Source organism: Trachymyrmex cornetzi, unplaced genomic scaffold (genome assembly GCF_001594075.2).
Source record: "Trachymyrmex cornetzi isolate Tcor2-1 unplaced genomic scaffold, Tcor1.1 scaffold147, whole genome shotgun sequence".
Classification (NCBI taxonomy): Eukaryota; Metazoa; Arthropoda; class Insecta; order Hymenoptera; family Formicidae; genus Trachymyrmex; species Trachymyrmex cornetzi.
Window position 1 is genome coordinate 2,069,545 of NW_017296059.1, and position 14,444 is coordinate 2,083,988.

General features: G+C 32.6%; 1 protein-coding gene across 1 annotated transcript in view; it reads right to left on the reverse strand.

The window, feature by feature from the left end:
• Nucleotides 1-14,444, reverse strand: part of LOC108757626 (basement membrane-specific heparan sulfate proteoglycan core protein) — a 235,045-nt gene that overhangs the window by 72,607 nt on the left and 147,994 nt on the right. The gene's annotated exons all lie outside the window — the stretch shown is intronic.

Here is a 14,444-nt window from a genome sequence, read left to right on the forward strand (position 1 = left end):
GATGCGCAGGAGTTGTGTTACGTATTTTAACAAGCTACGTCAAACTGCAGAATACAAAAATATTCAAATTATGCTTAAGATAATATTTAAAAAACACTGTTGTGCGCATGTCAGATAATTCTAAATATACGATTGCGTAAACGTACAAAGAAATAATAAGACAAATAATAAATTACATACCCTAGTTGTTCCGCCATTGTCAGAGATCTTTCAACCTTCTTCTACTTCTCATAGCACTAACATAACGTTCACTTGCGAAAACGATGTTAATTACAATCGCGCGGCACTTTGTTGTACGGCATTACCGATGTTAATCGTATCTTATTATAAGATTAATGCGAGGAAATATCATTTGTGATAGCTAAATAGCTAAGTGACTTTAATCCAACAAGCTGATTATTAATTGATCATATAGAATGGTTTAGTATGTCGAGTTGTCGCTATTGTGTTTCGATAGGTAATACGATACGCGGAGCAATTTGCGTCGCTACCTGCTTGTTCAACTGCCTTTGCTCGAATAACGACGCGGCGCGACGGTGACTTTAATAGGTTTGTTTTCTGTGGTTAAACTAATTACGTTGGAACTTAAAGTGAGATAAGTATAATATGTTTGATATTTAGCAAAGCGAGAAAGAGTTCTAGTGCAGTTCTATTACAAGAATAAAAAATATACCTATTTTTTTTTGTGTACGTTTTTGTGACGTTGGGTCACAAACGAATGTCGAGTGTCGCCTGCCTGTTCAACAAATTTTTTACCTATGTCATATTATATGTATATGCCGAATTATTATGCTCTTCATATTTTGAATTAATTTCGATAAACGAGTTGGTATCATACATTTTTATATTTTTATTTCATGGACTCGTCAAATAACGATTAATTGAACTTGATATTGAAAATGTTTTAAAAATTTAATGAAAATATAGCTTATAAATTTCTCAATTCGAGAGAGATATGTAATTTGAACAATTAAACACGTAAATTATTTAACATTATTTGAATAACAATTTTCCGAAATGGTTTAAAGAAAGTAGATTATTTGTTCTTAGGAGATATTAAATTTAATGTTTAAAATAAAACTGAAAATTAAAATTTATATTTGTTTTAATTAAAAAGTATTAATTAATATTTATTATATAATTTCTTTTAACTTTTTTTACTCAAAAAGAATATAATAGCGATTTTAATCAATCAAAAAATCACTGCGAAAGATGATGACCTAATTTTTTTCTGGTATATTACAATCAATATAAATTATAAGTTTAAGTAGTGTTGACAGATTGATTGATCGTATATGTATATAATGAATATATAATCAGTGCACACGAATCATTAACCTAAGGGATCTGGGCGTTATTTCATCAGTCATCTAAGAGCACACAAGAGTTCGTTGCAAAATGCGCTCTCCGCTTTCACGGCGATAAATAATCGTACGAGACCAACCGCGAACATTTATCGCGAACTGTGATTTGTGGAGGACCACTGGGGGACAGCGCAACGGGGGAGGAGACGGCGGAAAAGGGGGGGGTGGTCGAGAAATCATTTTTGCCGGCCGGAAAAACTGGTTTTTTTTTTATACTCTGCAAGATTCATTTCGCCTAATCGATTTTCCACCGACAGCCCCGAGACCATGCACATTTTTGCTTTTACTTTGCCGCGATGATATATAAATACGACAGCGGCATTCTATTTTTCTTCTCGATTAATTCACGCGGCGGGACTATCTCAGCGGAAATTCTATCGTGAGTTTACCACGATATTTTATTCGGAAGATTGGAAAGTTACGAATACAAACATATAAAAATAGAAAAGTATATGCTTTTCTTTCCCTTTTCAATCGCAGATATTAAAAAAAAAAAAAATTAAAGAAATTTTCGATATCGAATAGCTGTGGATGACCACATCGAAAAATAATTTTCTTCAGGTGTAAAGTGTATTAAAATGAAAAAAATAACTTCACTTGCTTCCTTTATATTTCAATAGTGAATAATAATATACTCTTCTTTCACAATAAATATTTATCTCCATTTAATAAAGAAAATGTACTCTATACTGTTAGATATCAAACGAGCAATAAAAACCCTTAAATTAAATAACGTTATTTTTAACTCTCATGTGTGTCAAATAAATGTATTTCTGTGATTAGTTTCAAAAGGTCCACTTAGCGCTACAAACATTTCGGAGCATTTGATTGATCAATCAGAAAAAAGAATTTTAATGAACCAATCAAAGAATATTGTAAACTCTTTAAAACATTTCTAGCATTATAAGTGCATCACAACCAAAATAAATACTGCCCATATTGGCATATGCATTTAGTAAATAATAAACTAAATTTGAGTCAAATTTAATACATTTTCATGAATTAAATTGTTTAACTCCATTGTTTTAGTTAAATTAACGATAACTTAGTAAGAGCAGTAGCGACCTATAGAAGTGATTAGATTATATTCTCTAAAAGTGAATCAGTGTATTATTATCGCAGATTCAATATGCAGAAATCATAACTTTTAAAAGTAAATCAATTTATTATTGCTGAAAAACAGTAAATATTCGTTGATGACTACATCAGTTGTAAGACAAGTCACTGATTCGCTTTTAGAGAACATAGATATGATTTGAGTTATTTTTATAATCATTTCAACATTTTAAAAAATATCGGTGTGAATTTAACCATGCAGCTCTACGTATATAATTCTCATAATGTTGATAGTGTAAATATTAACACATGATATGGATTTAAAATCCCTGATCTTTATGGCAATAGCGTGAATTTAAAACCCATGGTATTAAATCTAGATCATATTAGTGTTAACATTAATCAACACGGCAAGAATTTTAATTATAGAATTATAATTATAAGTATAGTCATCGCATGGTGTTAAATACACCGATATTATTTAGAGTGTATAGGTTACCATTGCTCTTACTCAAAATGTTAATTGACTCTACGAATTTAATGGTGTAGGTACTTCACTTGACATTCGCACGGTGATAATTCTCATATGCTGTTTACGCGAGCAATTTCTCTTTCCTTTCAGACGATTCATTCAAGATAATGATGGCAAGTAAGCCACGTGGCTTCGTTTAAAGTAACGTTCATTTATATAGAAAGCACGCGTGCTCGGCTGCAATTGCGGATATTCCGTCCGTGCGGTCGCACGAACGTACCATGCGGCCTGGACCGTCCGGTAATGGACGGGCGGGAAATAGCTTTCCGGTAAATGAACACGCGCTATGCCCCTGCATTCCGTCCCGGACGACGATTCTCGTCCTCGTGCGACCGAACAGATCGTTAACCACGTGACACGGACGATGCCGTCGACCTCCTTCCTTCCGTTTTCTCCACCGCGCACTGAGTGCACCCTGCATCCTGCTTCCTTCCGTTTCGTCATAAACTCACTACCTGACCGCGGCAACCCTCACTGTGATTTAAATTGTAATTTCGAAAGCTCGTTCCGCGCATCGTCGGCAAAATGTTGACCTAAAGTATCTTTATATCGTAAAGTATCTCTTTTATTCTAGGTATAGAATACTTAAACACAACTTTATAACACGATATAATATATATAATAACGACGACATATTATGGAATTTACTCTCTAAATTTCTTAGAGTGAAATCTATTTTAAAACATTGCCATTATTAAAAAAGAGTGAAAAATTTGCATTCTTGAACAAGAATGGCAGATTTTCACTCTTTTCTTTTGAAGTGAGATTTTATATTTTTGGAGATTCATAAAAAGAATAAAAATCTGCCAGTCTTGTTCAAGAGTAGAAATTTTTCCAAAAAAAAAGAAGTGAGATTTCTTTCCTTTGAAATGAATCTCACTCCAAAAAAAAAGTAAAAATCTGCTACTCTTGTTCAATAGTACAATTTTTCACTCTTTTTCAATAGTGGCAGTATTTTAACTTTTTTAAAGTGAGATTTCACTCCAAGAAATTCAGAGAATACATCTTAAAAATTTTTTGTTTTTAAAATACATTTTAAATTATAATAAAATCAATATCTATTATAATAGATACTGCAACGTTATATATAAAAAAAGAGCAATGGTAACTCAATTCCTTTAAATAAAATTTTATTGTTTTTAACTTTCATGTGTGTGTCAAAATGGAAATTAATTCATTTCTGTAATTAATTGCAAAGTAAACAATCTTAACATGGACAATGTTTACTTTGAAATTAACTGCAGAACTAAGTAAATAATAAATTAAATTTCAGTCCCATTAGTATATTTTCTTGAATTAAATTGTTTAACTCCATTGTTTTAATTAAATTAAAGATATGTTGAGTAGAAGTAGTGACTTACGGAAATGATTAAAAAGTCACTTAAATTGAATATAATTTAATATTATAGATTTAACAATGTGAAACCACAACGTATCGAATTTTCTATGTTCAGCACTTATTAAATGTTTTCTTTACTTGTAATATGTAAAAAATATCAAAATTAATTAATGTTATTATTGCATGTTTCAATTTGCTATCATTCAGAAATAAACGCAAACTTTTTAATTAGATATAATAAATACAAAAAGTTCAAATCTCGTAAACCGATGAACTTTGAATTTCTCCATTAAAGTTCCCTTCGCTATTACTGTAAATTAATTAAGCCAAGTTGAGAATGGATATATCAGACAGGGTTAATATCACGGTAGATTTATTTTCACGCGTCGTCGCCGACCAATTGACGTTCGAGTAAATCATTATCTACAGTCACGCTCATTCCTTCCGTGAGCAACAGGAGTATTCTAAATTCTACTTACTAGCTCTCACAACGGGCACTAGACCACGATTGTGGAATTACCGCGCCTGAAATTCCCGCACGCGACACGAGTTATTAAATTCTTCGATTAGATGGAGACGGGGATACACAAAAAGCTTAACGTTGAGCTCGTGCTCGAGCAACGGACAGTTTGTGGCCAGCCACAGGTGGGCAAAGCCGTCCATCCCTTTCAGCCCTTATTTGGTCCCCGATGATCCCTCGCGAGATTTTACCCGTGAGATATTAGTCAATCGATCAGCGTAAAAGGCCTCAAAAATCCCGACTTTTTTAAAGAAATATCTTACGTTCTCTTCATTACAGTAAAAATTATATAGATACAGTAAATAAATATATATATATATATAAAATTAAAAGAAAGATTTTATTGAAGTATTTAAAAATTTAGCTATATAGGATACAGATTTGAAAATAATTTTATTTAAATTATTAAAATAATTATGTAAGACACTCAAACTATTTGCTAAAATATCAAAACTTTTTGCAGTATTATTATTTTGATGGATCAACAAAATTATTTTCAAATCTGTAATTAGCTAAATTTGTAAATATTTCAGCAAAGTCGTTCCTTCCGTGTGACACGATAGTCAGATTTGGTATAAGCAGAAAATAAAAGTTGTTTTCAAATTTCTACCGAGAGACAATGCGGCGTTTCCTGTCATCAATTTACGGATACGCGGATGTGTTCTAGATCGACTGTAGGCGACGAAAGCCTCACTTTCAATTAATTTGGGTTTCGGGGCGTCCTATTATGTGCATTACGGCATTACAACGCGAATTCGAATGAGCAAGCGCGAGGCTGTGTCTGACGAAGTACGCGCCGTTACCACTGCCGCCGACTCGAGCCTGACGTTGATAGATTCGTCGTTGTACCATTAGGTAGGATAGACTGCGCAGTTATGGGATGCTTTATTACAATAATGGCCGCCCATTTTCCCGATGAACGACCTGAGTTCGCCTGCGGTTACATGGGATACGAATGCCGATGTTCAGAAACTCCGAGTATCGATACCATTAGTCATGCTACACTTGAAAAATTCGTATCGGTGCTATCAAACTCTTTACACATCACATTCTAGCACACAAGCAGGGATACTGGTCGCAGTTAGCGGATTCGCTTGCTACTTTAAAAAACAAAAATCAATGTTATCCGTTAATCCTTGGAAAAAACAAAAAAATTTTGTTAGACGAGAATATTTTTAAATACTGTTAGTTTATATTTATTATTTACTATTAAATGCTTCCTTAAATAAGAAGTTTTTTACACATATTACATTTTTTGTGTTTAGGAAATTGAAAGATTCATTCATTATCTCTGATAGTGAAAGAATTCGTATTAAAATCATGCTGATCGTTCAACGGATTTTTAAATAGCTTAAAATTGTAAAAATACCATATTTATTTCTATTTACCCTTATTTTTTTGTACTGTCGTGACAAAGACCATCAAAACAACGTCAATATCCGCGGAGTACGATCAAACACAAAAAAATTCAACTAAATAGAAAATGTCAACGAATCGAAATAACTGAAAATGCAATTGCCACTTCAATTATATGAATAATCCGAAAGTCGTTTAGAGAATCGATCAGTTTTTCGATCGTTCGTTAAACGAATATCGACAGTTCTAGTTGAAATGCATTTATAAAAATTTCGCCGCACGCTCTTTGTGACAAGATAATGGATTTTACTTTGTCGTAATTTTATATCGTTGATCAAGGACGATAGGCGTTCGTTCAACCACTGTTTTTCGCAAACGTTTTAAATTATTGAGTTTCTATGACGCGAACTGCGCTTTTATTGTAATTGCGGCCGTTGCACATGCTTTTTGATCCTACAAATTAAACGTTGTGGTCTACACGATAGCAAATGTATTTTTTTTTTCTAAAAACCACGATCAATATTGGTCGCCAGATGAAATATATATATGTCTTTCTAAAAATAATACATTTTACTCGGATTACCTTTTCCAAATACATTCCTTTCTCTCGTATGATCTTTCGTTTTTTTAGTTATTTTTTATCTAATCGCGCATTCTGGTGCTTTATGACGAGGTACTAAAAAATATTTGTTTCGCTATTTACATGAACCATTTAAATTACTCCGCTGCAATCATTCCGATATGTAATAAAATGCTTTCATATACATATATATTCGAAATAGCCATTGAGAGACCAGTAGTGTAATATGCGTAACGTCGCATTTTTCACAGGTATACGTTGAATTGGTACGTTCATGGCGCGTTTATAGCCCAATCATAATTGCTATTCGTTATTGCGCGATGTTTAGTACGGAGGTATACGGGCGATTGCCATTTGGAACCTGTCCAAAGTTGTTATCCAGGTCTCGCACGTTTTCAGTACGTCGTTACAGTATACGGCAAGCTACATACAAGCAATATCATGCAAATCTCGATTTCGTCGCAATTGCATCTTCCAAACAATTGAATTTGTACAGAATACCGAAATCTGATGTGATTCCTCCAATTTTATCCCATTTAAAAATTATGTGTATCTCTCTTTTAGATTAAATCGTGATCTGTTCCATTTGTTAATATTTAACGTTTAATGTAATAGAAGCGAGATATGTATTTGTGTGTTTCAGAATAAATGTTTAGCGGTTTTAAAATACAAACTTAAGACGTTTATTTACGTACCCTCGAAACTTACTCACCACTTGTCGGACTAAAATTATGAAGCGTGGGGAAATTTGATAAACGTGAGAGGCGAGAGATCGAATCAAATTTCATTTCGCTGCGACATTCTATGCGTCGTCAACGTGAAGTCATAACGAAAGCGCGAGGAGGAGCCGACTAACGAGAACGAATTTTATTTTGTGTTCGTATCCTCTCGGAGATAAACTCATTTTACGAGCGGGACAAATAGAAAAATCGTCGCGTTGTTTTCTCGCAAAAGTATGTCGTATGATATAAGCAAAGTCGCGGTCGAAAGTTTGGTCGTATCGTCAGAGATTTGTTGTTGAACAAATTGCAATTATTAAGTTAAATGTATGTCATTCAATTCTTAACGAGTGTTATTATCAATTGATATCCGGCAAGTGCCAAAAGATTATAGGAAAGAACAGTTTTATTAAAGTATCTAAAAATTTTATAGCTAGATACAGACCTGAAAATAATTTTATTGAGCCATCCAAATATAATTACGTAAAATGCTCAAGCATAATGGATAATGCAAAAAGTTTTGACATTCTAGCAACCAGCTTGAGCATCCTACACAATTATTTTGATAATCTAATGAAATTATTTTTAGATCTTACATATCTAGCTAAATTTGTAGATGCTTCAGAAAAATTACGATATTTTTTCCGTATATACAAAAAATATTACGTTTAGTTTATTATTATAAATAAGATTAGATCGTACAACCATTAGATAATATGATGATTTGATTGTAGTCTGAGACTATTTATACACTTGTAATTTTTTGTCAAAGATCGTTCATTAAAATAGTTTTCTTAAATTTTATTAAAATATAAAATTTATAAATTTTAATATAATAAATTTTATTAAAATATATATATTTTTTTAAATGGAGAATTCTGTCGAAAACCGACAGGATTATTACAAAAGACTTTTTTATATTAGATACAGTGAGTTCATGTAGGAATATGTTCTAGCGTTGAAAACTGGTGTGTAACGAGAGATGATTTCTTTGACGGTAGCTGTCACGTATAGCTTGCTGTCAAATGTCAGTTTCTGAGATAAACAAAAGGGAAATGACGCGATTGCGTCGGACAGTTGCATACGTCGTTTGCATCGATAATATTCCTTGTGGCTATGGAAACGTCGCCGTGAATGAAACTATTCCGGATTCGTATGCAAAATAGTCATCCCGATAAACTGATGTATAAAGAAGAACAAAAGATCCTTCGTCGCAAATATGCATTGACGAAATAAAATTAATAAGATAGAAAATAAAAACCTGAAGCCAATACCTTTGGCTTTTCAAATCTTTTGAAGTTTTTGAAACCGGTATTTTTCAATTGTAAAACGAGTAAAGGAGAATGGGGAAATTGCGAACACAGAGTAAACATAAATGATACTATTACAGTATCTAATAGAGTAGTACTATTGTGTATTAGAGTGATAACCTCTCATTGCCAGTGATAGTTTGATATTTAGTGCCGCACTGTAACATGTAACCATAGAACGCACATGCCGTTTGAGATAAATATTGTTACATGTTTTCGAGGATTTTGATGTTGGGAAGAATGGGGAAATTGTGAATAGGTTAAGGGAAAAGTTAAATAAAACCGACAATTATTTATCAACTATAGAAGTGTTTATTTAAACGATATTTTGCTTTAAATTACAGTAATTAATTATATATGTATTAATATTGTAATTTTAAACAAAAAATAAAATCAATTCGGCATTGCCTGGCAGCGAGTAATTTCAAACCACAAAAGTCTTGTTTTGATTTAAAATTATAGTTTATATTAATAATACTATACAAATATAATGATTGCAGTTTAAATAACTGGAGTATTATTTGAATAAAGACTTTTATAACTGATAAATAATTGTCGCCTTTATTTAATTTTTCTCTAACACAGAAAAAAAAATTTATTGACATCTCTAAAAACTTCACTGATTCAACAAATCTACAGTCGCGTAATATACGGACAGTTAGTTTTTTATGTTAAAGTAGTAAAGTTACACAGCTTAAGGGGTTATGCCTACCTGTAAACTTAAAAAAAATCGATTTTTGGATTTTGATATTTTCTTAAAGTACATACTTTCAAAAATATTCCCTATAAATTTCAAATCGATTCGACAAAAATTGACGAAGTTATGTGAATTTAAAGGTATACTGGTTTGAACGGTTGAAGCAGGTATTTTACATAAAATTGTGTATTTTTTTTTAAATTTTGTACAGTCCGAACTATTGGGGGAAAATGTAGGGGATTTGATTCTAGCTGTTAGGGATTTTTGGGGGATCCTAAGATATGTTTTAGGAGACACCTTTTAAAATCACTTGGCAAACTTCAAACGCATTTTTTAAATCGGTGACCAAAATATCTCGAGAACCGTTGCATCGATCAAAATGAAATTTAGTAGGCTTCTTTAATACTACAAAATCTAGCGTATTTTTTTTTACTGATAAAAAAACGAGTGAACTTTGGTAGAAGAATCGTACCTTCGAATTTGAATAGTCGCCATTTTGTTGCAAATTAATTTTAAAAAAAAATGGACGATCGGGCACTAGATAATCTTATATATTAACTAAATTTGTTGGGCTTTTTGATTTGAGATAAACCAGCTCAAAGCTAGAATGGTCTCGCAAAACGCTTCTAGAAAAAAACGCTTCTGGAAGATTACTCACATCTTCCTTATTTATCGACATTTTGCAATAAAAAAGATACTGAATTATCCTCGAAATACATATATTTAAAAACATAAACATTCATTTCAAAAGCACTTCAAATTTTTTCAAAATAAATTCCCAAGAATACGTGTTTTTCCGACCATACAGGTAGGCATACCCTTTAATAAAATTAACGAATATGAATAATCATATTTGTTATAATAATAGAGAAACTAGTACAGCAAATTTATTAACACAGCAAAAATGACTTTCTATGAAAATTAATATATAGATCAACATTTTTTTAACAAAACATGCGGCTAAGACGGCGCGTGCTTTTGGTGCTGTAATGAAGAAAACATATTACATTAGCAATTTTCATTGTAGCAAAGATTTAGCTAAATTAGCACTGATAATTGCTTACAGACATGATTTCTTTCTATAAATGTTGAATTCGTGCAGCAAGCTATAGCTTTGCTGAACCACCTAATCTATTTTTTCCGTGTTCGCAGTTCCCTCACTCTTTCTTACACGATATTTTTTGTTTTACTGAAGATCGGTACTTTGCCCAAGATCGCTTGATTATGTGTGATTTGAAAGAAATATATTCTCCCATAAATCAATGAATCGACTCGCGTGGTTAGCTAGGTCCTCGAGGATTCCTCGTGGCTGCACCGGTGGCGATTAACCGTCGGGCTAATGCCAAATGCCTACACATAACATCGGACGCGAGGATAATATCGGATGCATCGTGCGGTCGATCGGATGGGCAGCCGTAAATAAACGGATAACGATAGCTCTCGTATCTCCGCGGTGCGAGCGTGAACAGACGTTCCCGAATCGCGCGTTTACGCACAACGGATTGGACAGTTATGTAATTTCGAGATGGAGGCGAAGCGGCCAAAGCGATATTGAATCACACGGAATTATGGAGAGCCATATGCGCGCGAAACGAGAGACTCGTACTTTCATTATCTTGTACTATCGCACCAGCGGGCGAGATATCTTGCATTTAAGATCGTGATTATGAGAGAAATACAATAGTTTTTATAATGATACTCTATTAAAAGTTGACAAAAGTGTGTAAAAATAATTATGAAATAAATTCAAAATAAGAGTAAACCAAGAGAGAATTAATATTACCAAAATTCGATATAATTATCATAATTAATTTCAATGAAATCGTCCAAATTCACTATTAAAATTAATTTAATTGATATAGAATGTTTCCCTCTTCCCCCGAGATGATTTACTATGATAGAATAATGGAATTGAGTTCATTAATTTGCAAAATGATTTTAATTAATATTGCACTTAAGTTCTAAATTTAATGTTCACATTTTTTATTGCAAGATAAAATAAGATGATTTTATGACTCGAAGATAATTTCGCGACGCGGGATAAAATTTAAATCTCCTAAAATTATGAACGAAAAGAGTCTTGTTATACTGCAAGGACGCTATGTTGCGAAGGTTTTACATGGCGTGAGGCTTTTCCATTTTATCCTTTTAATTTCGAAACCGGTCGCCTAAGTAAGCGTGTTACTTTTGCGTACGTTCTCTCGCTGGCGCATCCATGCATCGCGCAAGCTATCGGAATCGAATTAATGTCCCTTTACGTTCGCGCAAGGACACTTCAGACCGGTACAACCAATCCAAATTGTTACGCCGCGGCTCAAAGGATCGTTTCGGGCCCTTGAGCAAGGCCCGCCCTGATGACGTTCTCTATACAATCACCAGAGCTGAAACGACGTTTCACTAATATACTTTAATTTTCGGAAAATGTAATTGTCGATATTGCTTGATGAACTCTTCGGATAATTGACTAATTCAATATTTCGATTAAAGTCGCGCGATAGTTTCTATATTAAAATCATGATATTCAATGATTATGTTATATATATTTGCAATATCCGGAGAAAACTTGTTATTTCTAAAGAAAAAATATTATTAAGTGATAAAAAATCATTTAAATCAAAATTGCAGAATAATTTTCTCTTTTAATTTACTCAAAGTTTCTCATCATAATTTTTATTATTATTAATTTAATTTTAACTTTAATCAATTTTATATAACAGATTTTATATGGCATGAAAAATTACTTTAATACTTCTATAAAAGAATGATATTTACGTGGTATGGTTTTTATAACCGATTTCAACTTGTTTCTCAGAATGGAATTTCTTGCAGTTTCGTGTAAAAATAGTGTTTGCACGATTCTCAAGTCCCAGCATCTAGTATTATTGGTTTCGACAGCGATACTGTCCACGTACCGGCGATCATATAACGGCGAAAGTATCAACTACGGTTATTTCCGGCTGTTTACTTCCACGCCGCGTGGTCAACGCAAGCAATTACACTGTGCAAAGTTCAGTCTCAGCTGCTCCAATTTGCACTCAGCAACAGAAAGGAGGCTGTTACGTACAGAGTGGATAGCGAATGCCTACCCTTTTCGAAACATTTGGTATAAGTGCTCTCCCTCTCCCCCCCCCCTCTCTCTCTCTTCCGTGTAATTTTCTGCGGACTTCCGGATATAAATTAGAAAACCGAAAGCTTGTGTGACCAAACGGAACTATTTGGAAACTATAATTTGTTTTTCCGAGAAATATCATTTTGCGATACTGCTTTAACTGTGTTAAAGAAATATCGATTTCGAGCTGAATAAAGAATTAATAAAATTGTGAAGAGAAAAATGAATTATTAAATGATTGACAATTCGCCAATTTAGTATTTATTTATATGTATTATATATAATGTTCAACATTATATATATTTATACATAATAATATGTTACTTTTAATATATATTTTAAGATCTTGAGAAGAGAGAAGATTTACTGCTATTCAAAATTTCCATTTTAGAATTTACATCTTAATTTCCATACAAGTTTTAAAAACAAAAGAGAATGATCAGGTAATTATTTATGGTTCACTATAACATTTTATCACGGTTGGACCGTTCATTATACCATGTTGTTCTGTAATACCGCTTAACGTTTATTAACGTTTAATAACGTTTACAGCTCGGCCCGATGTTCAACGTTATCTGATAGTCTTGCACTACACTCATTTAACTTTTTAATGGATAATGAACCTGTTATCATGTCTCCCATTCCATGGATATTTAAATTTGTTGGCTAATTATACAGACTTTATTTTTGCCTGATTATTACCATGATTTCGGTATCATAAATGGCAGTGTTTTCCCATAGGGAGTTGATTCAGCCAATTTTCGGGAAGCATATCTCTTTACACAGCATTTTATAATACGATCGGTATACAATGAATAAATATGTACTTAGCAGTATGCATTTGGGCTAAAACAGCAACAAATAATTTGCCAAACTCTAGCTAATGGCTAATTATAAGTAATACAAACAATTGATCACTTAAGTTAATTTCTGAAATTACTACAATATCCCAAAAAATATGCATATTATATATAATAATGTATGTTGTTCTATAAACAACACGTAATATTCAAAGCTGTAATAAAACGCTATATAAAATTCATTAAAGATGTTAATTTAGGTATCAAATGTATTTTTATAAAATCGTACTGCTTTTTTTTCGATTTTTTAATTTCTTCGCTTTGAAAATAATCGAAGAAAGATACACACATATATGTATATGCGTTACGAGCTATTTTCTTTTATAAGGATGACCAAGAGACTTACAAGGATCACTCTTGTCTAAAAACAACCACGTGAGGTGCCTGTTATTCGAACGTTCGAATGAAATTTCAATCGCTTACCCGAGTGTTTGTCACAAAGAAAATTTCGTGCCTGCTTTTAGGAGAATTTATCGGTATAATCGGATTCGTTCTTTCTCCCGGCGTGATAGTTGGCAAAAGAATCATTATACCGACTGGTGTTTCGGAAAAAATTATGCACGCTTACGTTAAGCATTAGAACAAATTCTTACCCGTATCGAATTATTAATTTTTGGAATACACTGAAAACATACAAGGGATCTCGTAATCATTCGTTTTTTTTTCTAACGACGACGATTAAATTTCATGAAAATTTGAAAAAAGAAATTTGTCAACATAAAAAATGCAACAAAAAATCTGGCAAATATCATTTTCAAGAATGCTCGTAATTGATTCACATTCGATACCGCGAAACCAATAAAATAATTTTTTGAAACTAATATTTTTATGTAGTCTTGCGGTACATACGTATACAGGGTGTTTGGCGACTACCGCATTTTTTGTCATACGTGGGTAGAACAGCCTATACTGAATCAAAAAGTCCTGTACCATTTTGCGGTGTCAGCAATAGTTAACAAGATATTAATTATTAAAAATTGCAAAATATTGGTCTTGAATAAT